The sequence below is a fragment of the Mobula hypostoma genome, chromosome 6, assembly GCF_963921235.1.
Source record: "Mobula hypostoma chromosome 6, sMobHyp1.1, whole genome shotgun sequence".
Lineage (NCBI taxonomy): Eukaryota > Metazoa > Chordata > Chondrichthyes > Myliobatiformes > Myliobatidae > Mobula > Mobula hypostoma.
The window spans coordinates 14,493,359-14,518,519 of record NC_086102.1 but is presented as its reverse complement, the minus strand read 5'-3'; the positions used below and the strand labels follow the sequence as shown (position 1 = coordinate 14,518,519).

The 25,161-nt window shown below is 42.4% G+C and overlaps 1 long non-coding RNA gene across 1 annotated transcript; it reads right to left on the bottom strand.

Annotated features, from left to right (window-relative positions):
* Positions 1 to 695: 695 nt before the first annotated feature.
* Positions 696 to 3,405, bottom strand: LOC134347460 (uncharacterized). The gene is made up of 3 exons (XR_010018162.1): positions 3,187 to 3,405; positions 1,111 to 1,340; positions 696 to 893 (listed from the first exon to the last, which is right to left on the bottom strand). It is a non-coding gene; the product is annotated as an uncharacterized LOC134347460 (long non-coding RNA).
* Between the last annotated feature and the right edge of the window lie 21,756 nt (positions 3,406 to 25,161).

The following is a 25,161-nucleotide window of genomic DNA, read 5'->3' as shown; positions in this document are numbered from 1 at the left end:
TGACCTCTCTAACAAGGCATTTTCACTCACAGAACTGTCTCTCACTGGATGTATTTTTTGCACCATTCTCCGTAAATGCTGGAGACTGTTCTTTGTGAAAATCTTGGGAGATCAGCAATTTCTGAGATACTCAAACCTCCCCATTTGGCACCAACAATCATTCCATGGTCAAAATTACTTAGATCACATTTCTTCTCCATTCTGATGCTTGACCTGAACAGCAAATTAACTGTGTCCCCATGTATGAATGTGTCAATGCATTGGGTTGGTGCCATATGATTGGATGTATTGTTGCAGGTGTACAGGTACATTTTATGTCACCATATACTACCCTGAGATTCATTTTCTTGCAGGTATTTACAGTAGAACAAAGAAATACAACAGAATTGATGAAACAACAAACTGTCAAAAACCTATGTGCAAAAGAAGATAATCTGTGCTGATATAATAATCAATAATAATAATAATAATAAACAAATACCTAAATAAATAATACTGTGAACATGAGTTGTAGAAACCTCTTAAAAAGTGAGTCTGCAGGTTGTAGAATCAGTTCAGGGTTGAGGTGAGTGAGGTTATTCATGCCATTTCAGATGTCTGTTGGTTGAAGCGTAATAACAGTTCCTGAAGCTGGTAATGTGGGGCTTAGGTCTCCTGTAGCTTCTTCACTTGGGTAGCAGTGAGAAAAGATCACGGCCTGTGGTAGGGGTCCTCGATGATAGATGCTACTCCTTGTGGCGACAAGATACTGAGTTACCATTTCAATCAAGATCAGAAGTGTTTTTCTTTTCATAACTTTAGACATTTTCTTTTTAATCTTCATAACTTCCTTTGGGTTTTCTCCCAAATTTCTCCTCCAGGAAGAACAACTCCCTTGTTGCCATCACCTTGTACTGAAGAGAAAGTTTTGTTTACAGATTTAAGTTTATTGTCATCTGACTGGACATATATACAATGAAACAAAACAATGTTCCTCTGGACCACAGTGCACCCACAAAACATACGTCATGTACAGCACTTAAAACAAAACCTCATTCTTTAAATTAAAAGTATATAATTCAAAATGCATGTAGTAAAATACAGTATATATAAACAGTAAACAGTACAGACCATAAGATATAGGAGCAGAATTAGGCCATTTGGTCCATCGTTTCTGCTCTACCATTTCAGCATGGCTGATCCAACTTTCCTCTCAGTCCCAAACTCCTGCGAGTGATGAGACCTTGGCGATGGCAGGGTATTTATTAGGTGAAAGTGTAGTTACCAGTCTGGCAGTTTGGGTTCTGACGTTCCTGTACCTATGGGATGGGCTCTTTATCTGCAATGGTTCCTGTAAAATTCTGAAGGCAAACCCAAGATTCAGTGATTCAGTGTGAATTAATTCTGCCAACATTAGTTTATCTAAATACTCAATGAAACTAAATTCCCAAATCACAAGCACCAGCCTAATGATTCCCCTCTGCAAATAATTAGTACTTTTTTTTGTGGTTTAAAGCTCCACCGAATGTTGAAACTGAGATTTTTTTTTACCACATCTGTTCACACAAATCATAAACACAGTATTTTACAACATACTTCTGAACCAGTAGCACATAAGCAAAGGAAAAGAGCTGGAAGAACTCAACAGATCGGGCAGCATCTGAGGAGAGAGATACACAGAGTTAACATTTCAAGTCTAACACCTAAGATGCAAGGATTATCTAATGTCATTTCCAGTATGCAAGTGCAAAGGAGAACAAAATACTTTCACTCTGGATCCATTGCAGCACAAGAAACACAAAATAAAGTACACAATAATAAAAAATCAATAATAAAAAGACAATAAGTATAAATAGGTATAGCTTATATACATAGATTGATATGTCCATAAAGTAATGCCGGGCACAGAGTGTCCGTACATAAGATGCCTCTGACAGGAAATGCTAAAGTAGCGGTGCTGGGGAGTGTGGCGGGGTGGAGGTGCTGATCAGCCTTACTGCTTGGAGAAATGATTAGCGTGGCTTAACACGCTCATTTACTGAGTTGTCTCAGACTTCCAACAACTGCAGGTTCCCCCCCCCCCCCGATTTCCAAATCACTCAAGATCTGCAGAACTGCTATCCAAAATTTAAAAGATAAACATTGAAATATTGAAAATATTCTCCATATTATGCAGTTTATTTAAAAGTGAGGCACGGTTAGATTCCAACCAGTAATTTTTTTCTCTATTTCGATTGTTTTTCTTATATTATTTTACTTTTAAAAATTGAATAACTGGATGCCCTGAAATTAGTGAAATGTTCAGCTCATTTTGTTTTGCTTGTTAACACATTAAACGTACAATATCGGCACGCTTAGAAGCGGTGCCAATTTCATGCAACTGATAACCTGCTGATTATTTCCTCGGCACTGGTGATCCGGATTTTGCGGATTTCTAGTCTCTAGGGTGGATCGGGTACCTTTAACCACAAGTTAAGAGTCTTGCGTAATTAACCTGAGAGGAACGACTCCTGTTATCTCCGGTCTCCGAAAATCTCTGTTAACTACATAACACGCGTCGCCTGCACATAGTAGCCCACAGCCCCGCCACAGTCAACACCAGCCCGCAGGAGATGCATCTGGAAACGCACACGGTATCTTTTACAAAGCTACTTTCCATTCTCAGAAGAACTGTTATGGTTGCCAGGCAAAGCCTGAAAAATACCGACTCTCGCTCCATCTGCGTGAGATGGAAACAAACTTTCTCGCGCGTTTTGTGTGTGGTTTTTCCCCTAAACTGCAGTGACAACCCTTCCCCTTCCAAGGGCTGGTCAGATATCTGTCAGCCGCTGGGAACCTCGGATCTCAGAGCCCGGGGTCCATCCGCAGATTGTATCCGCCAGGGTTGTCCATAACGTCTGTAATATTGGGGGACAGGGGCTGCTGTAACAGATCACATTGACGGGAGGTGCAACGGTTTAGACAGACACGGCGCGATTTTGATAATTATTTAAAATGACTAGTTGCCACCTATTTATTCCAGGGACCCACGACTCACAACTTCCCATTCCTTCTCTCTCACCCTACACCTTTTAACCAAACTAACTCCACTGATCTACCGACATCGACACGACTGCCTCCCATGTATTCATGGAATCATACACACACGGACAGCTCATGCCTTTCTCTATACCCATACCTGCCTCAATATGCCTAACTATAATGTACCTGTATCAATTGCTCCTTCCCTAGCTGGTTCTGTCCAGATCTCTGGCTCTCCATCCATCGACCTCCTGTTCTCACCGTACCCTCCCGTCACTCTCTCCCTAAGTACGGACACTCCCGCTCGGAGCAACTACTGGCCCGACTTACCGTCGGAGTGTGAAGGCGACGCGCCGCCCCGCCGCGGAAGGATATTCTGGCAGAGGCTGGCATGCGATATAGTTCACTGTGGCAGCGTTTCCAGCGCCAGTTTCAGGGAAGGCTCTGGCAGACGAGCAAGCGACTCTGTGTGCGAGTCTCCGGGACCTGTCAGCGCGCAACAAGGCCAGCTCCTGAGGGAAAAAAAATGACCTTCGCTTCGCTCTACCTAATCGGATTGTTCATCTGCATTGGGGAAGGTAGGAGAGTGTTCATAAATGATACTAAATAGCTGGTAGAAGCATTGACTGCAATGCAGTGTGAGATTCGAAATGAACACCGGAGTAGATTGTAGAAAAGGATGCGTACTGAAGAGTTGTTTGAAATCTCGTCTTTGGCTGTTTAATGTTAAACTGTCAGCGAGGTGTGCGTCGGTGTTATTGGCTACTATTGTGACAGATGTTGGTTGTTTGAGAAAGGGACTGTGCAGATGTTTGTGTTGGGCGCTCATTCTAGAGGCAGTGAAGTGTGAGAGTGGAGTTCCTCTAACTTCGTGTTGCTCGTCATTAAGAATTAAATCAGGGGCGTTGAGCAGAGCCCCCGTAAATTGCAATCAATCGCCCATTAACGTTACTCGGCTGGTACATCGGGGATTCTAAAGAGTTTGTACATCGCGTGTATTTTTATCGCTCCTTTATAATGAAGAAAATTAAGACAAACGTATAAGACCCCCTTCCCCTGAGCTTCAGCGACTATATTTCGAGCACTTTTTTCAATTGGTAAGATGCTGCGTGCGGTATAGACTTTTTTGACGTGGTCATTCGGGACACCTGAAGTCATGAGTATATTCCCCACGTTACCTGAATCTAGTTGACGCGCAGCCTCGAGCAGTCACTGCGGGCGACAGCGGTGTCTTAGGCAGTCCTCGCCCCGTGTGAGAGCTTAAACCCGGCGCGCTTGTTTGAGCAGAGCGGGCTGATCGGAAACGACTCCGAGTGGAGTGCCGTTCGCCCGAAGCGTGCTGCTTCCTTCAGAAGGGGGCGATGCGGAGCTGTAAGATCCCATGAAAAGTCGTCTCCAAACGTGCGCTCTGCATTCATAAGCAAACTCTAAATTAATACTTTATTCTCATCGTACACTGGGGAAGCGGGTCTTTCAGAGCAACGGACCCGTCCTGCAGGAGAGATCTGAGGGAAAATGCTCTCCACCCAGTCTTGTTGCCTACCAATCTATCTGTTGATTGATGCTTTTAGGATTGTATTGCTGAAACAATCTGCGTAGGCAGTTGTTTCTGATCAATACGGTCTTTCCCTTAACACACTAACCTTGTTATATATACGCCCTTTTTAAAATTTATCTTCATTATAAAGAGCAGCATTATGTCAACACTGTCCAGTTACAGACTTAATTGTAAAGTAATGGCCTATTTGTGAGGAAGCCGATGGGGGTTGGGGGGGGGTGTGCAAAGACAGACATGATATCGTGATAAAAATGCGGGCGATACGGAACACGGTAGAAACAACCTTGTACGATTCGCAGTCTGTGAAAGTCAAACTGTTGCATGGCATACTGTATTTCTTATCAATGTCCAAGGAATTGGTGCTGGGGAAGAAAGATTTCCTAGAGTAGCAGTTGGGTTCGGATGAACGCGCAGACGGAGATCGAGAGGGGGCGAGGGAGACTGGGTCGGCTGGGCTATCGGTCTGTTCGTAAATCCCTCACCCAGCCGCGCTTTGCAGTCAGTCTGCCCTCTGCTTTTCCCCACCCACCTAGCTCCCTGCCCAAGACGCCTGGGGTCTGAACTCTCTAAGTGTCAGTGATGTTAAAGTACGGAAGACATGTGCGTCGGACGAGGGGCAGCGTTGATGTCTGCGCCTCTGAAGCGACAAAGTGCTGACTCGGGTTTTGAAGACATTCGCCCCAAATGTTCTTTGAAACTTTAACCCCGCATCCGTTGCGTTCACCTCCGTGGGGCAGCGGGATACACACAGATGACAATATTTACAAGTGACGTAGTACAAATCAACCCATCATTCCTTAATTCCTATTGCACCTTCTAAAGTTACAAATATCCTTAAATGCACGGAGGACCCCGAGCCGACATTAGCTCTCCGTCCTTGTCGCTCTAAGCCCGTTATCCCTCGCCACTCTCCTGGATTCTCAGTGGAGAGAGGGTCGGGGTAACGGCGGGCAAGCTTTAAACAAGGAAACCAGCCTCTGGAGATCATTGGTATGAGCTGTCCGTTCCCTCCGATTTCCGCAGCATTGGATAGATTACCAACATTTCGCCCACCGCCTCCAATCCCTCCTTACCTGAGCGTAATGGTTCTTCACTGCAAGTAATCAGTTGGGACTCGTGAAGGATCGGAGGTCTCAGCGAAGGGCTAGCGGTTGGACACATTTACAGTTCGGGATTAGGGAGGGATAGAACATGCCTTGACAGCTGTGATTGAAGGGATTCCACTGGATAAAAACTGAGCCCTGGCGGGAAATGGGGACGAATTGTCCATTGCAAATTGATTCGAGACCATTGATTCTATCAGAGATGTGAGGGGTAGCTGTGGTTATTTTTAATGGGCAGAGAAAGGATATTTTGTTTTGTGTAGGATTAGAAAGAATAGGAATAGATTTCAACTTGAAAGACGCCCAGACTCGGGATGATTCACGTATGGTAGATATGAGTTTATTTTTTCAATTCGGTTGGCCATGATTAACCTGCACAGAATGGTTTCAAACGGTTAATTGCCCCTTTCGAAGCTATTTAGTTGCCTGCTGAGGAGAGAAAACGAGAGTTAACCGCTATTAAAACTGCTTCAAGATGAAACTCATTTAATGCACAGATGTTTTAATTAAATGGTCAAGAGATGGTTACGTTTCATTATGAGACGTAATTGAAGTAAGCTGCACGTGCGCCTGTGATTATTTGGGAAGTAAAATGTGTTGGTAAATATTTCTGTAGTTGGGGAGTATTTAGAAATCACAGCGTACGCCATGACACTTGACCAAGGTGAATTTCAGGAGCGTTTGGTGGCTGGGGGCCTGTACTCGCCGGAGGAGGGATCTTTTTGAAACCTATCCAATATTGAAAGGCCTAAATATTTTCCTCTAGGTGGGGAGTCTAGGATAGAGGACACCGCCTCAGAATAGAAGAGGCGTCCCTTTAAAACAGAGATGAAGATAAATTTCTTTAGCCAGAGGGTGGAGAATATGTGGAGTTCATTGCCACAGGCAGCTGTGGAGGTATTGGGTGTATTTAAAATGTAAGTTAATATATTCCTGATTACTAAGGGTATCCTGGGTTATGGGGAGAAGGTAGAAGAATGGAGTGAAGAGGGATAATGTATCAGCTATGATGCAATGGTGGAGCAGATGATGTGTTGAATGGTCTAATTCCACTTTTGTATCTTGTAAATATAAAGGAGATTGATTTTGAATTGGGTGTCTGACTCGCTGGAGGAGTTGGTGAGGTTTAGGATGGTAATGTGACTTGGTGACTTATTTTGGATATGAGGAGGTTCTGATGTTCAATGTTTCTGCAATGTGAGCTTTATACCCTGACTTAGATCCCTTAATTAAACTACCTTCATCTTTCTGTTTGGTAAAAATGATTAGGGCTGACGTTGACCCAGTGTTGTAAATTTGGGCTTGAGTAACCTGCTCTGACAGTACACTAGTTTTTAATCCCTAGTGTGGAAAGTAACTTGATGTTATTAATGAAGGTGTTTCAGTCTTTATGAAGCTTGACTTTTTCTTAGTCTTAGTTATAATTTTTAACTGCTTTTAATCTAAAGGTCAGTTGTGTAATGATACAAGATAAGTACCTTCATCAGATACTGACCCCTTCCACCCACAAAGTGAATGAGATGCAATGATAATTTTCTTCCTGGTACGAATCCCTGCACAATACTTATCACCTAGTGATCCAGGGTCTTCACTCGCTGTTGCATTCTTGGAACTAGCTTCCCGAAACATCGACTGTTTACTCCTTTCCATAGTTCCTCCAGCACTTTGTGTGTTGAGTAAAAGTACCGATGGTTCTCTTCCCTCTTCTTCCCCCGCCATTGAGGCTTTGCGTCTCATGGAGCTAGTTTCTTGTTTTGTTTTCAACTTTGAGCCCACTATTCAAATCCTGGGAAGAACCTGTACTGTTCAGTGGCTAATTCTGTTTTGTATATCATTAGTCAGAAATGTATTTATCTATATTTGCATAAACTTGAGAACAAGATGTCCTTTTGAGATGGATAGATAGATAGATAGATAGATAATATATATTCGTTTGTTATGTGCCCTGTGTTAGGACGTGGGTGATCATGGTCTTTCCGTGACCATGATTATTCTTGGCAAATTGTTCTACAGAAGTGGTTTGCCATGGTCTTGGCAATGCCTTTACAAGGTGGGTGACTCCTTATCAGTACAATTCAGAGATTGTCTGCCTATGTCAGTGGTTGTATAACCAGGACTTGAGATGTGCACCAGCTGTTCATTCCACCATCTGCTCCATGGCTTCACGTGACCCTGATTTGGGGGGGGGGGGTCTAAAGAAGCAGGTACTACACCTTGCCCAAGGGTAACCTGCAGGCTAGCAGTTGGAAGGAGCACCTCACAGCCTCCTTTGGTTGTGTGTGTGTAAAATATGTATATAATGGGGGAACTCCAAGCGTTATTGAAAGAACACAAATATCCAATTCAGAGCTTGTACACTTTTTGAAACTTGTATTAATATCTATAATATTTTATGGCAACCAGTACTTTAGAAATAATGGCAATGAAGTAATAAAGGTTTTTGCATCAATGATCAGTCATGGGCTCTTTCAGTCAAGAATATATTTTGATCAGACTATTAAAAATAAAGCACTAGGATTCCTCTAGCTTCTGCCTATTTGTGAGTGCCTTAGTACAATGAGCAAGGAACACACTTTCTTTGTCTTTTTGTAAAGACTTCAGAAAACAATCTTTGGTAATTATTTATCATGGACCAATTCTTCTGTCAGCAGTGGGAGATGTGGTAGTGAAGTTACTTGGATAATGCCCTTTAATACCTATTAATAGTTTATATGAAATCTCAACAAAATAAGCACTGAGCTGATCCTTGTGTTGATTCTGTTTGTGGTCATGCACATATATTTTGTAGATAGAAAGTATTAATATTTCTCTAGTTCTTCATGCATTTTATTGTTGGCACATGTGTACAGATTCCAAGAATGTTGCTTAAAACAGTTGCAGTAAACATTTTGGCAGTATATTTGATACAAGCTGCACTCAGCAGATACTTGATCATGAAGCGTCGCCATACCCTGCTTGCAATAAAGTGGATATGGGTCACACACTGCATGTCAGACTGCATCTTCAAAAGAGATGCTTTTCTCTAAAACCTGAATTGTGATGGAAATTTTGCTACTTTGCTAAGGTGTGAGCCTGACAATAACTCAATTGTATGATTGGCAGTCTACTTTCAGACCTGGCATTATTTTTTTATTTTTGTTAAGCTGCTTTGACAACATGCTATTTATGGCTCCTCTGAACACTTGTGTTACAGTTTACTTCAGGTTGCGGGGCAGGAAGTGTGAACCATTCTTTCATCAACCTGAAGTCTACTCTCTGGGTGCAATGACAGGGACTGTTTCTATCTCAGCAGGCGTACAGTACAGTTCAGACACTGCACTTGAATTTGCATTCTTTTCAAAAGTGCATTTTCAGACAGCTTTTTTTAAAAAAAACAATTTTCCATGATATCTTGGCCAATTATTATTAAACCAAATCTTTTTAGTGAAATATTTTGGTAATTAGTTTTTGGAGCCTCCCATGCCCATATTATGACTGCATCTCCTCTGCTATTGCAGTCTTTGTATTCGTTAGAACATTACATCACCCTCAAGGTCCTTCAGCCCCCAGTGTTGTGTGTGGACCTTTTAACCTACTCTTAAGTTCAATGTAAGCCTTCCTTCCTACATAGCTCCCCATTTTTTTTATTTTCTATCATCCATTTGTCTATCTAAATCTGTTAAATGCCCCTAATGTATCTACCTCTAACACTACCCCTGGCAGTGTGTCCTACACACCCACCGGTCTCTGTGTAATGAACTTGGCTCAGATATTCTCTCCCCCACCCCCTGTACTTTCCTCCAATCAGCTTAAAATTGTTTCCTTGTATTAGCTGTGTCTGCCTTGAAGGAGGGGGATGTCTCTATCTTTCCACTCAATCTATGCCTCATATCATGTATGCCTCTATCAGATCACCCCTCATCCTCCTTCACTCCAAAGAGCAAAATGTGCTTGATCGCATATCTTCAGCAGCCATGCTTACTAATCCGGGCAGCATCTGGGTAAATCACTGGTGTGCCCTCTAAACCTTTATCACCTTCCTATATTGAGGTGAAAAGAACTGATCACAATATTCCCAGCAGTGCACAAAATTCTGGAGGAACTCAGCAGGCCGGCCAGCCTCTATGGGGTGGTGGGGAGAAAAAGTACAGCCAACGTTTTGGGCCGAGACCCTTTGGCAGGGCTGGAGGGAAAAAAAGGTGAGGGGAGAGAGAAACACAAGGTGATAGGTGAAAACGGAAGGTGGAGGGTTGAGGTAAAGAGCTGGGTGAAAGAGAGACAGGGCTGAGAAGGGGAAGTCTGATGGGAGAGGACAAAAGAGCCACAACATTACCTTGCATCTCTTGAGTTCAATCCCTGAATGATAAAGGCCACTGCACCATATGCCTTCTTGCCAATCCTATCAATTTGCATAGCAATTACTTGATTGTCTATAATTTGCATCATCCCAGAACAATAGTGGGATCTGCATTATTTTCTGCCATAATGTCGAGGTGGACAGATTCTATTGTTAACTTTCTCCACCTTCCTCCTCTTTGTTACAGAAAACTTTGTTGTGCTTGCCATTCTTCTGAAGGTGGTGAGTCATGGATGCTGAATCAGCTGATGCTCATTATAATTAACAGTGTTTTCACTTGGCTGCAAGAAGGGACAATTATTCAGCTGAGCTTGTGTTTTTTAAAATAATTGACAAGAACTTCAAAAGGAAATGGAAGACCATATTTTAAATTCGCATCTTAGGCCAGTGATTTGTCTGAAAGCAACAGTAGAATGTGATTTGAAACTTTTTGAAGCAAATCAAATTCTTAATGTTCTTGTGCATAACTTGCTGAGGAGGGGGTGAAACACTTTCAAAGAACCAGCATGGGCTGAATAGCCCCTTCTTTCTGTGCAGTACCTACTTAAAGTGCATCTATGTCACCTGTGATGCTATTGTTCTGGAAGGCAGGTGATCCCTATCAAACTGCTGCAGTTCATGTACTGGGAACTCTCAATGGTTTCCAATCCCAATGGGACTGAAGAACATGGATTTTTATTTCTAGATTAGAGTTTTATGTATTTTAATTAGTAGTATGATCATTCAAGTGGAGTATCATCTTCCAAGGGGTTAATCCATTAATAGAGAATGCCTGTGCAAGACTTTGTTTAATGTGGGGATGTGGATGCACGGACAGCCACCCTACTGTCCAGGACAGATTGGGCTCCAGTGGCGTGGATTACAAGATGACCAGACTCTTCACTGCTACAGCCTTCCTCTGCTTCACTACCATTGTGAAGTGTTGTCATAGAACAGTACAGGCCATTTGGACCATAATGATGTGACGAACCTTAAACCCTGCCTCCCATATAACTCCCCCCCCACCCCACCTTAAATCCCTTCATATACCTGTCTAGTAGTCTCTTAAAGTTTACCAGTATATCTGCCTCCACCACTGACTCAGGCAGTGCATTCCATGCACCAACCACTCTGAGTAAAAAACCTTCCTCTAATATCCCCCTTGAACTTCCCACCCCTTACCTTAAAGCCATGTCTTCTTGTATTGAGCAGTGGTGCCCTGGGGAAGAGATGCTGGCTATTCACTCTATCTATTCCTCTTATTATCTTGTACACCTCTATCATGTCTCCTCTCATCCTCCTTCTCTCCAGAGAGTAAAGCCGTAGCTCCCTTGATCTCTGATCATAATGCATACTCTTGTGACAAAAGTACACATAGACTAAGATGTTGACTGTCCTGTGCCATCACCAGTGGGATCAACAGTTGATCTGCCACCTGTCTTCAGGAGAGAGATAAGTAAGACAATGGAGCAGCATTTGGAAATGTTAATGAAGAGATGAGAGAGATTAACGGAAGGAGACACCGGTCTGGGTATTGTCAAGACTGGTTTGCTTTGAACCTGAACTGTTTGAAGTGATGGACAGGTGATACCCCAACAGGGGGATAAAAAGGGACGGGTTCGCTAAGGCAACTGGGGTGATATACTGCGTCCGGTGCTCCCGATGTGGCCTTTTATATATTGGCGAGACCCGACGCAGACTGGGAGACCGCTTTGCTGAACATCTACGCTCTGTCTGCCAGAGAAAGCAGGATCTCCCAGTGGCCACACATTTTAATTCCACATCCCATTCCCATTCTGACATGTCTATCCACGGCCTCCTCTACTGTAAAGATGAAGCCACACTCAGGTTGGAGGAACAACACCTTATATTCCGTCTGGGTAGCCTCCAACCTGATGGCATGAACATCGACTTCTCTAACTTCCGCTAAGGCCCCACCTCCCCCTCGTACCCCATCTGTTACTCATTTTTATGCACACATTCTTTCTCTCACTCTCCTTTTTCTCCCTCTGTCCCTCTGAATATACCTCTTGCCCATCCTCTGGGTCACCCCCCCCCTTGTCTTTCTTCCCGGACCTCCTGTCCCATGATCCTCTCGTATCCCCTTTTGCTTATCACCTGTCCAGCTCTCGGCTCCATCCCTCCCCTTCCTGTCTTCTCCTATCATTTTGGATCTCCCCCTCCCCCTCCAACTTTCAAATCCCTTACTCACTCTTCCTTCAGTTAGTCCTGACGAAGGGTCTCGGCCTGAAACGTCGACTGCACCTCTTCCTACAGATGCTGCTTGGCCCGCTGTGTTCACCAGCAACTTTGATGTATGTTGCTTGAATTTCCAGCATCTGCAGAATTCCTGTTGTCTACACTTTCTCTGTAGCTTTTGCACTTTCTTCTTCATTTATTTTTTTCTGCCTTGTCCTCCTGAGAGTAACTGCAAGCAGGGTTTTTCTCCACTGATGTTGGGTGAGAGGAACTTAAAGTTGGAATGTTTAGGTGGCACCTGAGGGGAAACTTCGCTCAGTGTGGAATGAGCTGCCAGTGAAAATGGTAGCTGTGGGTTTGATTTCAGCATTTAAGAGAAGTGCGGTTTAGTGTGTGGCTGGGAGGGATATGATTCAGGTGCAGGCCGATGGTACCAGAAGAATAACAGTTCAGCATAGGTTGGATGGGCTGTAATACTTTATTACTTTATGTCAATGCGTTGTAATAATCTCTATGAACAGTGTGCAATAATAATCATTTCTCTAGTACCTAACACATTCCCATGCTCCTGATGACTTTTTCTCTAGCCGGTCAGATTTCTGGGTTTGGTGACAACATTGAATTACTGCTGTGGATTTTGTAGATGGTAGGCATTGTGGTCGCTGCATAAGTTGTGTGACTTCGTTTTTGGTTCTGATGGCCACCAGTCATGCTAGTCATCGGTGCCCACACTGGAAGCAAGCAGACCTTTTAACATTATGCTGATTGTGGATAGGTTAATCCTCTGAAGTAACTCTCACCAGCAGCAATAGTTCTATGAGGGGAGTAATATAAAGATTGCTATCTAATCTGATTTTAAGTGCTAATTATTGTCTTTGTGAAGATATTTAAACTTGGCCTGCTCCATGCTGGTCTCAGAATAGACATTAGAGAATGGCTACTGCCTTGTATGTTGTTCAGGTCTGCATCCATTTCCTTTGTCCTCATGGAGTTGCCATGCATTCATTTCAAGAGGACTAAATTCTAAATTTTTTTTTAAAAAAACAAATGTAATGCTGAGACTTTTAAAAGGCATTGATCAGACCACATTTGGAGTATTGCGTGGTAGGTTTTTGGCCTTTTATCTAAAAAGATCCCTTGGCTTTGGGAAGTGTCCAGAGGAGGTTTACAAGAAATTAGTTAATTGATGTCTCTGGGCCTGTACTCACTGCAGTTCAGAAGAATGAGGAGGAATCTTATTGAAACATATTGAAAGGTCTGGATTGAGCGGATGTGGAGAGGCTGTTTTCCATAAGGGAGCAAGTCTATGATGAGAATGCACAGCCTGAGAATACAAAGATGAGAACAGATTAGGAGGAATTTCTTTAGACAGAGGGACTGAGGAAAAATGGCTTGGCCATGATAAAATGGTGGAGCAGACTTGATTGGCTAAATGGCCTAATTCTGCTCCTGTATTGCATGTTTTATAGTTTTGTGCTGATTGGAGGAAGGTATAGGGGGTGTCAGAGGTAAGGTTTATTATTTTTTCCAGAGTAGCTGCGTAGATATATATGGACACTTAAAAGGCTTTTAGGGTGTGGATGAAAGGAAAATGGAAGGTTATGTGAGAGGAAAGTGTTAGACTAGGTAAAGGTTAAAAGTCAGCACTCTATCCTGGCCAAAGGGCCTAAATATGGTATAATATTCTATGTACAACTTGTCAAAGATGGCCCTGATGAGGCATTCAGTGTAAATTCCAGGATAGAATGGTTTGGGGTGGAACCAGCCACAAATGAGATCTCATTTCAGATTTCCTGGTATAAAGTGCAATGAAACCAACTAATGGTCTTGGTCCATTTAAGATGAGTGATCATTTGAATTTCACACTGAGTTTAAGGAACTTGTCTGAAACTGAGAGACACTTGTAAAGGAATGGAGGGTAATCTTGGCTAAATTTGACTGGGGAAATGGATTGCAAGAGTGGATAAATTCCATTGAGAAATTTGATCAGTTATGTGGTAGAGTTCTTGTGTTAACAAATTATTGTTTTCCAAAATATTCCCAAAGATGACCAAACAGCACAAACTACTATAGCTTCAAAATATACACTCAGTGGCCACTTAAGGTATACTTCTCACCTGCTCAGTAATGCAAATATTTAGTTGGCCAATCATGTGCGATCAGTGCTGGGTCTTTGACTATTTCCAGTCTATACTAATGACTTGAATAAAGAGTCTAGATATTCTTAAACTACAGTTGCCAATGTTGCACAGAAAAACCCAATAGCCACTTTAACAAGGTGCACAGGCATACCTAGTAATGCAGATATCTAATCAGCCAATCGTGTAGGAGCAACTCAGATGTGCAAAAAGCATGCAGACATGGCCAAGAGTTCCAGTTGTTCAGCCCGAACATCAGGATAGGGAAGGCCATCCCTGAGTTATGCACAGCTTCACATGTAATCAAGTTCCCTTAACATTAAAGTGAAAATTAGGTTTGTATACACTCAGTTACTGCTTTATTTACCTGTACACCTCATTAACGTAAATATCTAATCAGCCAATCATGTGGCAGTAACTTGATTCATAAAAGCACACAGACATGGTCAAGAGGTTCAGCTGTAGTTCAGATCAAACATCTGAATGATGAAGAAATGCAAATTTGACCATTGAATGATTGGTGCCAGACAGGGTGGTTTGAATCTCTCAAACTGCTGATCTGCTAGGATTTTCACATACAGTAGTCTGTAGCATTTAGAGAATGGTGCAAATTATTAAAAAAAAAATCCCTTGAGCAGCAGTTCTATGGACTGAAACACCTTGTTAATGAGAGAGAGGTCAGAGGAGAATGGTCAGACTAGTTTACGCTGACAGGAAGTCGACAGTAATTCATCTAACCACATGTTACTACAGTGGTTTGCAGAAAAGCATCATCTCTGAGCATGCAAAATGCCAAACTTTGAAGTTGATGGGCTACAGCAACACGAGATGACACTGCCTTCCATTCCTGTTCCTGATAAAGTGGTCACTGAGTGTACTTAAGAGTAGCCAGTGTAAATTTCCTCCATTGGCGGATGAGAGAAGGGAAATAGAAATGTGAAGAGGGAAGGAAAAGAAAACAGATGTTTGAATAACATGAGGAAATCTGCAGATGCTGGAATTTCAAGTAACACACATTAAAAAGTTGCTGGTGAACGCAGTAGGCCAAGCAGCAATAAATTGTTTTTTTTTCTGTTACTAAGACATCAGAAACATCCTAAGGGGATGATTCTGTGAGGGATATTAACAATGACCAAGGACAAAGTGGTGAGCACACTAAGGGAAATGAAGGAGATTTGGTATGTCACCAGAGGGTTGTAAATTTGTACAGATATTCTGTGGAGAGCCTTCTAACTGGTTGCATCACTATCTGGTATGGGGGGTGGTCAATGAACAGGATAGGGGGGGATTGCACCATGGGTACTGTTTGCCTCAGCATTGAGAACATCTACAAAAGGTGATGCCGCAAAAAATGTTGCATCCATTAAGGATACCCCCCACCCCCCACACCTAGTACATACCCCCTTCTCATTGCTTGCTACCAGATAGGAGGTGGTACAGAAGCCTGAAGACACATTCAACATTTTAGGAACAGTTCCTTCCCTGGTGCTATCAGATTTCTAAATAGACAATGAATCCACAACCAGCTCACTTTTTTCTTTTGCTTGCACTTACTCAATTTTTGTATATCTGTACAGTGCTAAAGACTTGGGCACACATATAGCTAGGGTACCTAAGACTTTTACACTGCGCTGGAGTAATTCTATGTATTGCACTGTACTGCAGAAAAACAAATTTGATGCATGTGAGTGATGATAAACCTGACTCTAATACAGGTCTCTATTGTGGATTAAGGGTGGGAAAGGGGCAGGGTGAGGGGAAACCATGGTTGGGGAGAAAAGGTGGAGGGAGTATGAAGTACCAGAGAGACATTCCATAATGATCAATATTCCAATTGTTTGGAATCTACTGACCTTTTCTAGTGTCTCAGAGCTGGGTGTGTCTACACCTGTGTCACCCTCCTCTTCTTTCTGCCCCACCCCCCATCCCAGCACTCCTCCTCTGCCACCCACCCCACACCTCTCTGCACCACCCTCACCATTCCTAACATCCTTTGCTCACACCACATTTACGACCTCGCTCTCTCCTTAATGTTGACAAATGTAGTACTGTGCAAAAGTTTTGGGCACCATAGCTAGTGTGTGTAATCTCAAAGACTTGCACAGTACTGTTTTATTGTAATTTATAGTTATCATTTTGTGGTAGCAATACAGTATATTTCACAACATATGCCAGTGATATTAAACCTGATTCCATTTCTGATCCTGAGTCTATAGGCCTGCAATCTAGGATATCACAAGAGGCAGTTGTGATCTTCAAAACTGCCCTATGTTCCAAAGGATCAGGAACTTAAATACAAAGAAGGAAGCAGACAAAGTACGATGCTGCAGGCTATTTAGCCTAACATCTGTCATTGGGGAAAATGCTGAAATCAATTTTATGAAGAACCTGCGGCAAGACATTTGGAAGTTGATGATGTGAGTGGGCAGATTGAACATGTTTTGTGAAGGGGCATTGTTTGACATATTTGGATTTCAAGGATATAATGAGCAGGATAGATGGTGGGGAATTGGAATTTGAATTTTTGAATGTAATCAGGGTGCCATGCAAGGTTAGAACTTGTGGCTTGCAGTTGATATATTTGTATGGATGGAGGATTGGCTGGCTAACAGTGAATGGGTTGCTTTCAGCTTGGCAATCTGCATTGCAAGAGTTGCCAGAGGGATCAGTGCTGGGTCTTTGGCTATTTGCAATCTGTACCAATGACTTGGATGAAGAGTCTGGATGTTCTGAAAACACAGTTGCTGATGGTGCACAAGTATACCTAATTGCCACTTCAGTAGGTACACCTGTACACCTTAATGCAAATATCTAATCAGCCAATCATGCAGCAGCAATTCAGTGCATAAGAACATGCAGCCATGGTCAAACAGTTCAGTTGTTGTTCAGACCAAACATCACAATGGGATGGTTTGAGTATCTCTGAAACTGCAGATCTCCTGGGATTTCACATAAGTATCTAGAGTTTACAGAGAATGGTGTGAAAAAAATTAAAATTCTAGTGAGTGGCAGCTTTGTGGATGAAAATGCACTGTTAATGAGGGGGGTCAGAGGAGAATGATCAGACTAGTTCAAGCTGACAGGAAGGTGACATAACTTAAATAACCACATTTTTGTAACAATGGTGTACAGGAGAGCATCTCTGAATGCAAAATGCATCAAATCTTTAAGTGCATGGGTTGCAACGGCAGAGAACCATGCCAGGTTCCACTCGTATACCCAATAATGTGGCCACTATGGAGGCGGTGAGGGGTAAACTGCGAACAGGTAGAATCTACACAGGGACAGTGTGTAGATTGTCTAATTAGAAGGAGGCTGCAGAATGTTATGGTGTGGAGTGTTCTTGTTGTCCACTTGCATAAAGTGTAGTCAGCATGCTGATTCAGCAAGCAATTAAAAAGCAAATGGAATGTTGCATGTTGCAATGGGGAAAGTGTATAATTAAGTCTTGTTACCATGGTACAGAGCTTTAAGACTGTGTCTAGCATTGCTTATGTTCTTGGTCTCCTGATTCAATAAGTATTAATTGGTAGGCAGTTCAAATCACTACCAGACAATATTGAGCAGGTTGGGTCCCTGCTCATTCATGTGGAAGAATGTGACCATTGTATTGAAACATTGCGGAAGCGGTTGAAGTAAATGCTGAATTGTTCCACTGGGATTCTAAAATTAACAGATATGAACAACATTATTCTGCAACTATTTACAAATTGCTGCCTGTTATGCTGCTGGTGTGTAGGGCAGCAGTGAAGGTCCTCAACCTCTGGTGTTTAGGGCTTCCTTCATCATGTCAGTAGCTTCTTCTCAGTTTCTACTGCAGTCAGTCATGAAAGAGACTCAGGAATACCATCGCACTCGGATATAGAAGGAGTCTTCATTGTTGCTTCTGTAACAACTTTGTTTTGCCAGTCAGGGTTATTACCCCTCAGCTGAGGCCCTGAAACTGGAGGACTGGTGGACCACTCTTAGTCTGACATCTACCCTTTGACCTGCTTGAATGGGTGACCCCACCAAGAACCAAAGTATAAAAGCCCTGACTCCAGCCAACATAGTGCTCTGAGCCATTGAGGCACACGGGCCTCCAAACCACATCAAGGTTGCAGTCCTCTTGGAGGAACTGTTTACCAAGGAAATTAAAAACCACCCTTCTGAAGGTTGGAAATTCTCTACCATCCCAGAGTAATGAGATGGAGTTATCAAATGTATGAGAGGCTGAAATAAATTTTCTTTTGGTCTGCAGTGTACTAGAAAGGTGCAAAATGAGCAGGAAAATGGAGCTGAGGGCAGCATCATGGCTGTTCTAAACTTGTTGAAGAGTGGAATCGATTCTGGATCACAGGGTCAACTACTTCAAGTTCAAGTGTAATTGTTGTTCAACCATGCACATATAGGCAGCTAAACGAAACATTGTTCTGGTGGCTAAGGTACACAAGCACAGTTCATATAGTCGTGCGCAGGATGTATCGTTAATATTAGCAAAATTCTCTGGGTGGCATGAAGTTTGACAGGTTGACAGTGTGACATGCATACTTATGTAAGACAGTATAACGTAAGATGGCTATTATAAAACAAGCAGTGGTATAAATGTGAATGTCAATAAAATGTGAGGCGTGCCCAGCGCAGGGAGTAGGGACAGCAGAGCAAATGGTGTACTGGGTGGCAATAGGGTGTTTTTTTAAAAAGTCTAACTACCTGGGTAAAGAAACTGTTATCCAGCCTGACAGTCGTGGTTCTTGTGCTGCAATGCCTTCTGTCTGACAGCAGGACGTCAAAGAGGTTGTGGGAGGCGTGTTCCTTGTGCTTTGTCCCTGCAAAGGATGAGCTTTGTCCCTACAAAGGATGAATGCAAGTGTGGACTTGAGCCTTGTGGATCATTGTTAAATTGTTCAGTAACTTTTCCTTCATCTCTGTGATAAGGATTTGTTTTCTGTCCAAGTGGGATTTGATAATGCTTCCTCTAAGTCTAATGAGTTTGGAATAGTTTCAATTGGGTTTCTGGTGTGTATTGACTCGCCGCCTGTATTTCAGAACTAATTGGTGCAAAATTGGCAACAGCCTTGCTGTTTTTTAGCTTAACAAAATACAGAGAAAGTGGAGGAGAATTGTAGCAAGAGATGTGCCTTGAAGTTAGAGCAGGAATGTTGCCCAAGAAAATGGGTAACCTTGCATACTACATTTCAGGCTCTTCTGGACAATTAAATGCTCACTGGATGAGCAAAGTGATCTGTGATCTTGTGGGTTTAAGCAATTTAGTAATGTGGAAATCCAGAAGCCGAGATTTTTCTTGGAGTGTGAAAAGCTGAGGGGAGATTGCACAAGTCTTTATTTAGACTTTGTTGGTGAAAGTAAGTAAGGAAACCAGTGGACAGAGCATCAATAATTGTAGTCAGATAATCAGATGAATGCTATATATAAAAGAATGGGATGTGGAGGTTGTTACTAATATATGATCAAAAATGAGGACTGACACAAATCCAAAGGTCCCTTTCGAAAGGGAATTCAATAAGTCATTAAAGGAAAATACTTGTAAGGCTTTGGGAAAAGAGCAGGGAATTTGGATGAATCATATAGCTCTTTCAAGGAACTGCTGCAGGCATAGTAGACTGGATGGCTTCCTCCTGTGCTTTTGCGCCTCAGGTTTTTATTATTCCTTTTAGCAGTCCTCATGTTCTGAACAACATGACTGAAATTCCAGATATGGGAAAGAAGAATACATTTGGAGCTTTGGCTGAACTTCAAACCATGTCAGAGTCGACAGTGCAGTTACATTGTGGGTACATTGTTGGATTGGAAGGCAGAGACTTGGACCTGGAGGTAGAGTTTTAAATGCTATCAAGGCAATTGAGATATTTTGGTGGTAGTTAGGAATACAGACAGCAGGGTTACAGTTTCTTGATGTTACTTAGGAAGCCAAATCTACTGTTCATTGTTTGTATCTAATCTAAGTAGTGCGATCTGTGATGGGGTCCTAAATTACCCCTATGAACTGCGCTTTTGAAAAGAGAGAGTTCTTTAACACCAACAGCTTGTTTTTAAGAGAGAGAGATGAAGACTGCTCACAGGTTGTTTATACTTAAGGGCATCGCCTGCTTGTATTTCTTGCACAGAGAGGGGAAGGAGGAGTTATTTGAATGACAGCTGGTATCCAGTATGGTGAGATAAAATAGGTCAGATGATAGACCTCAGACACATGTTTTGGACACTGAGCTTTGTGCCCGCAGAAAAAGTGGGTTTTTGGAGTATCAATCAGGCGGATCGATTAGTCACTCTTGCAGTGAAAAGGAAAGGGGTTGACTGGTGGGGAGTTGTCTGTGTGTCCACCCTTGCCTGGTTTCACCACAGAAAACTGGTCCCCTTTGTTGTGGTCACAGTCATTGACTTTTAAAGGATTTCGGAGGACAACGAGAAGATCGGTTCCCCCTTCCCCAGCTTGGTTTTTCATACATATATTTCCACACTTACTGATATATAAAAAATCATTGCTAACTTGTTTGATTTATCTACATCTATATTACTGTATTGCATTGTTACTAATCAATATCATTAGGTAATGGCAATACTGGACTCCAAGGTGTTTTCCAACTCTGCTGGTTCTTTATTCCTGTCATGGGGTATGTGATAGATCACTCAAGGCATGTGTGATCTTCTCCTGAGGGGTTTATTCCATTTATGTGCGTGACTTTGTATAGCCACTACACAGTCCTTGATGGAAAGGGATCTAGGAACACTGTTTTTCTGGAACCTCCCCCCTTCACCCTATTCCCATGGGTGATCTTACCAGGAGCTGAATTCCAGACAGCGTTGCTCTCAGATCTCAGGAAATCGCAAGCCTCTACCTCAAAGTGATGATCATTGGAGTTCTAGCCTATATGTGACTCTAGATTGCATAAGCAACATGGTTGATTCTTGGTGGGACTCTGGGATGATCAAACAAGCTACTTTGTTCAAATGCAGCCAGGATGCATAATGGATGCTGCTGCTGACAGTGATGTGCAGATCTAGTTTCATGAATTACAGGAGAAAAGTTAATTTAATGAATTAACTTGAATACAACAGATCACTATCCAGTCACCAAATTCCTTTTTATATAAATGGCAATGTCGGCCAATGGTTTTTCTTTGTTCCTGACTGAAGCACTGACTCGTGTCTAATACAGGTAATTAATTTGGACTTTAAGCATTGTTTTTAAAGCAATGCATTTCATCAGAAGTGTCTTGCAGATGTTGTGAAGTTCTGTGGTTTTTTTAAGACTTGATTACAGATGTTGCTAATTGTCTGACACATTTACTCAGTGGCCACTTTATGGACCTCCTCAACCGAATAAAATGTGCATGTCTGTGATCTTCTGCTGGAACCCATCTACGTCAGAGATGCTCTTCTGCACCCAACGTTATAATGTGTGGTTATTTGAGTTTCTCTTGCCTCTCTGTCAGCTCGAACCAGTCTGGCCATTCTTTGCTGACATCTAACAAGGTGTTTCACCTACAGAACTGCTGCCCACTGGCTGTTTTGTTTTTCACACCATTCTCTGTAACCTCTAGAGATGGTTGTGTGTGAAAATCCCAGGAGATAAGTAGTTTCTGAGATACTTAAACCACCCCATCTGGCACCAACAATTATTTCATGGTCAAAGTCACTTCCACTGCAGTTCTTCTCCATTCTGATGTTTGGTCTCAACCACAACTGAACTGCTTGATCATGTCCGCATACTTTTAAGTGTTGAGTTGCTGCCATACAATTGGCTGATTATTGGGTACACCTTGTTAATGTAAATATCTAAAAGTGGCAATTGAGTGTAGTTCAAACACTTTGTGTGAGACTGAGGTTACATACAGGTCTGGACTGTGGGTGTGTGGGGGGTGGTGGGTGATGGTAGCATTTTCCAACGTTAAAGATTAGTTTTATTTGTAACATCAGAACAGTGAAAGGCGTTGTTTCTGTCAATGACTAACACATCTGAGGATGTGCTGGAAACAACCCACACGTGTCACCATACTTCCCCCACCAACATAGCATGCCCCAAACTCAATAGCCCTAATCCATATGCCTTTGGAATGTGGGTGGAAATGAATACACAGAGGACACACATTGTTATGGGAAGTACATCAAAACTCTTTACAGTGGCAATAACTAAACCCTGTTTTAATATACAGATGGCATTGTACATTATTGCTAACCACTGTGCTGCTCTGCTACAGAACGTTGGTGAAACAACTGAGGTTGACGACCCTTGAAACTTCAAAGTTATGTACTAACATAACTACTTTTATTTCCCATATTTTTACTATTCAGCCCTGTAATTTTTCTAAAGGAATTGTACACTTAAACAGGTTTAGAAACATAGAAAACCTACAGCACAATACAAGCCCTTCAGCCCACAATGCTGTGCCGAACATGTACGTACTTCAGAAATTTCCTAGGGTTACCCAGAGCTCTCTATTTTTTCTTTTTGCGAATTGCATTTCTCTCCAATTGTTCAATTGATGGTTTATTTCAATGGATTTTCAAAACCTAAATCTCTCGAACTTGACAATTCATCTCTGCTCCTAGCAGTTTTCTTTTAACCAGTACCATTTTCTTTACTGTTCTGTTAAGTACCAGTGAAATGCCTTTGGGAGTTACAATTTGGTATGTTGTCCTCCATCTGGGGAAGAATATAATTGCATATCAGAATGCAATTGTATAAACCGTTTTGCACCCACAGTCCAATGTAACCTCAGTCTCTCACAAAAAGTGTTTGCACTACGCTGCTAATCTGGGGTCAGCTACTGTATACGGTGCTCCCAGTGCTGCAGCCTCTACATTGGTGAGACCTAACGTAGACTGGGGGATTGCTTTATTTTATTGACTGAGATGCAGGGCAGAATAGGCTTCTCCTGCCCTTCGAGCCACACTGTTGAGCACCTCGCTCCGTCTGCAAAAAGTGGAATTTCTTGTTTGTCAAATGTTTTAATTCCTATCCCTATTCTTGTTCTGCCATGTTATTTCATGGCCACCTCTTCTGCTGCAAGAGGGCCACTCTCGGGTTGTAGGAGTAGCACTTCATTCCGTCTAGATAGTCTCCTACCTCATGGCACGAACATCAAATTTTCCAACTTGCAGTAGATTTTTTTTTCCCCCCTCTACCTTACTACTTCAGTTGCTCTTTCTGACCTCCTACCTCTTCTCTTCACCTGCTTATCACATTCCCCTGTTGGCTCCCCTATTTCCCCCTTCCTCTTCCCCCCCCCACCCCATCATCTACTGTCCTCTCCTATAAGATTCCTTTTCCACCAATCACCTACAGACATCCCACCTCTCCCGGAAGTTCCGGGAGTCTCCCTCATATGAATAGTGGCTCCCTGATGGCCGCAAATTATATACAATATCCCGGAAATCAATTTTTTTTGAGAGCGTGTGAGAAAGTGAGCGAGAGAGCATCATGGCAGAGCGTTCCAAAAAAAGAAAATATAAAACGTACGTCACCCCAGACTACACTAAAGTGTACCCCTGCCTAATAGGGGTCAAAATAATGACAGTGTTGCTCTCTGCACTGTTTCCAACAGTGACTTTTCTATTGCCCATGGTGGGTTAAGACTGTAAAAGACATGTTGAGGTGAGTTTAACAGGTGTCATTCATTCATTAGCATAGCTAATGTTATTTAAACTAGCTGGCTGGCTGCTAAGGAGCTGCTCTATTGCAGATATCCCACCTCTCCCGCAAATTGATGGTGCTACCACCCTGAAATGAGTTTTTGCAGGGTGGGGTGTCTGCACCTAGTTTACTTCATTTCCCACCCCTCCCCCCACCCACCCACCTAACTTAATCTATCACCTTTAGCTATCCTCTTTCCCTTCACACAACCTATTTTAAAAATAAATAAACAAGCAAATTCTGGTGTCTTCCCTCCCTACCTTTCCAGTCCTGAAGATGTCCTGAAACAAAAATTATCTCTATTCATTTCCATAGATGCTGTCTAGCTTGCTTTGTTGTTCCAGTATTTTGTGTGTGTATGTGTTGCTCTGGGTTTCTAGTACCTGCAGAATCTCTTGTGTATATAATTGCAAATATAGCCTTAGAATTGGAAATTGGCATCAATCATATACTGTGTACAAAGGGTAATGTTGGGTTTCAAAATAAAGTGCAGCTGAGTTTATAGTGTCTGCAAAACTATATTATTTAGTGTTCTGCTTCACTGCTGTTATTCATGGGGATTGCAGTGGGAGATGCTGGTGCTGAGGATGGAAAGCTTTGCTCATTCCGGACACCCGGTACTTTGGATCCAGTCCGGCACAGATGTTTAATATGCAGTTTCTCTGTGGATCATAAGTTCCTGCAGATGCCTAAAGAAAATTTCCTTTTGTCTAGGCTCCATATTCTCTAAGACACGAGTGCCCCAGTCTGTGATGGTGCAGAATTGGGGATGTTTGAGAGCTTCAATATACTAGATTAAATATCACCAGAAATTTTCCTGGTCCAGCGACACAAATGCTATGGCCAACAGAAAACACACAAAAGCTTTGTCCCATGCATCATCAGATTTTTTTATAGCCAATGAGCTTTTTATTCCCTTCTGCATTTATTTTTGTAATTTATAGATTTTTGTCTTTGCACTGTCTTACTATCATAAAATAACAAATTTCACTATCCTGGTTGCAGCATTTCTAATTTGGTGTCTGTGGGCTCTGATATGTTTACTCTGCTATACACTAAACTAAGGCTGTGGCCTGCTCTGGGCTTTATTACTGAGGACTGCCTTTTCTTCAAAATGCTATTTTCATACTCAAATTGTTTGCATTGTCACGTACCCTGTGATGGGTTAAAGAACCAGCAGAAATGGAAAACACCTTGGATTCTGGTATTGATAT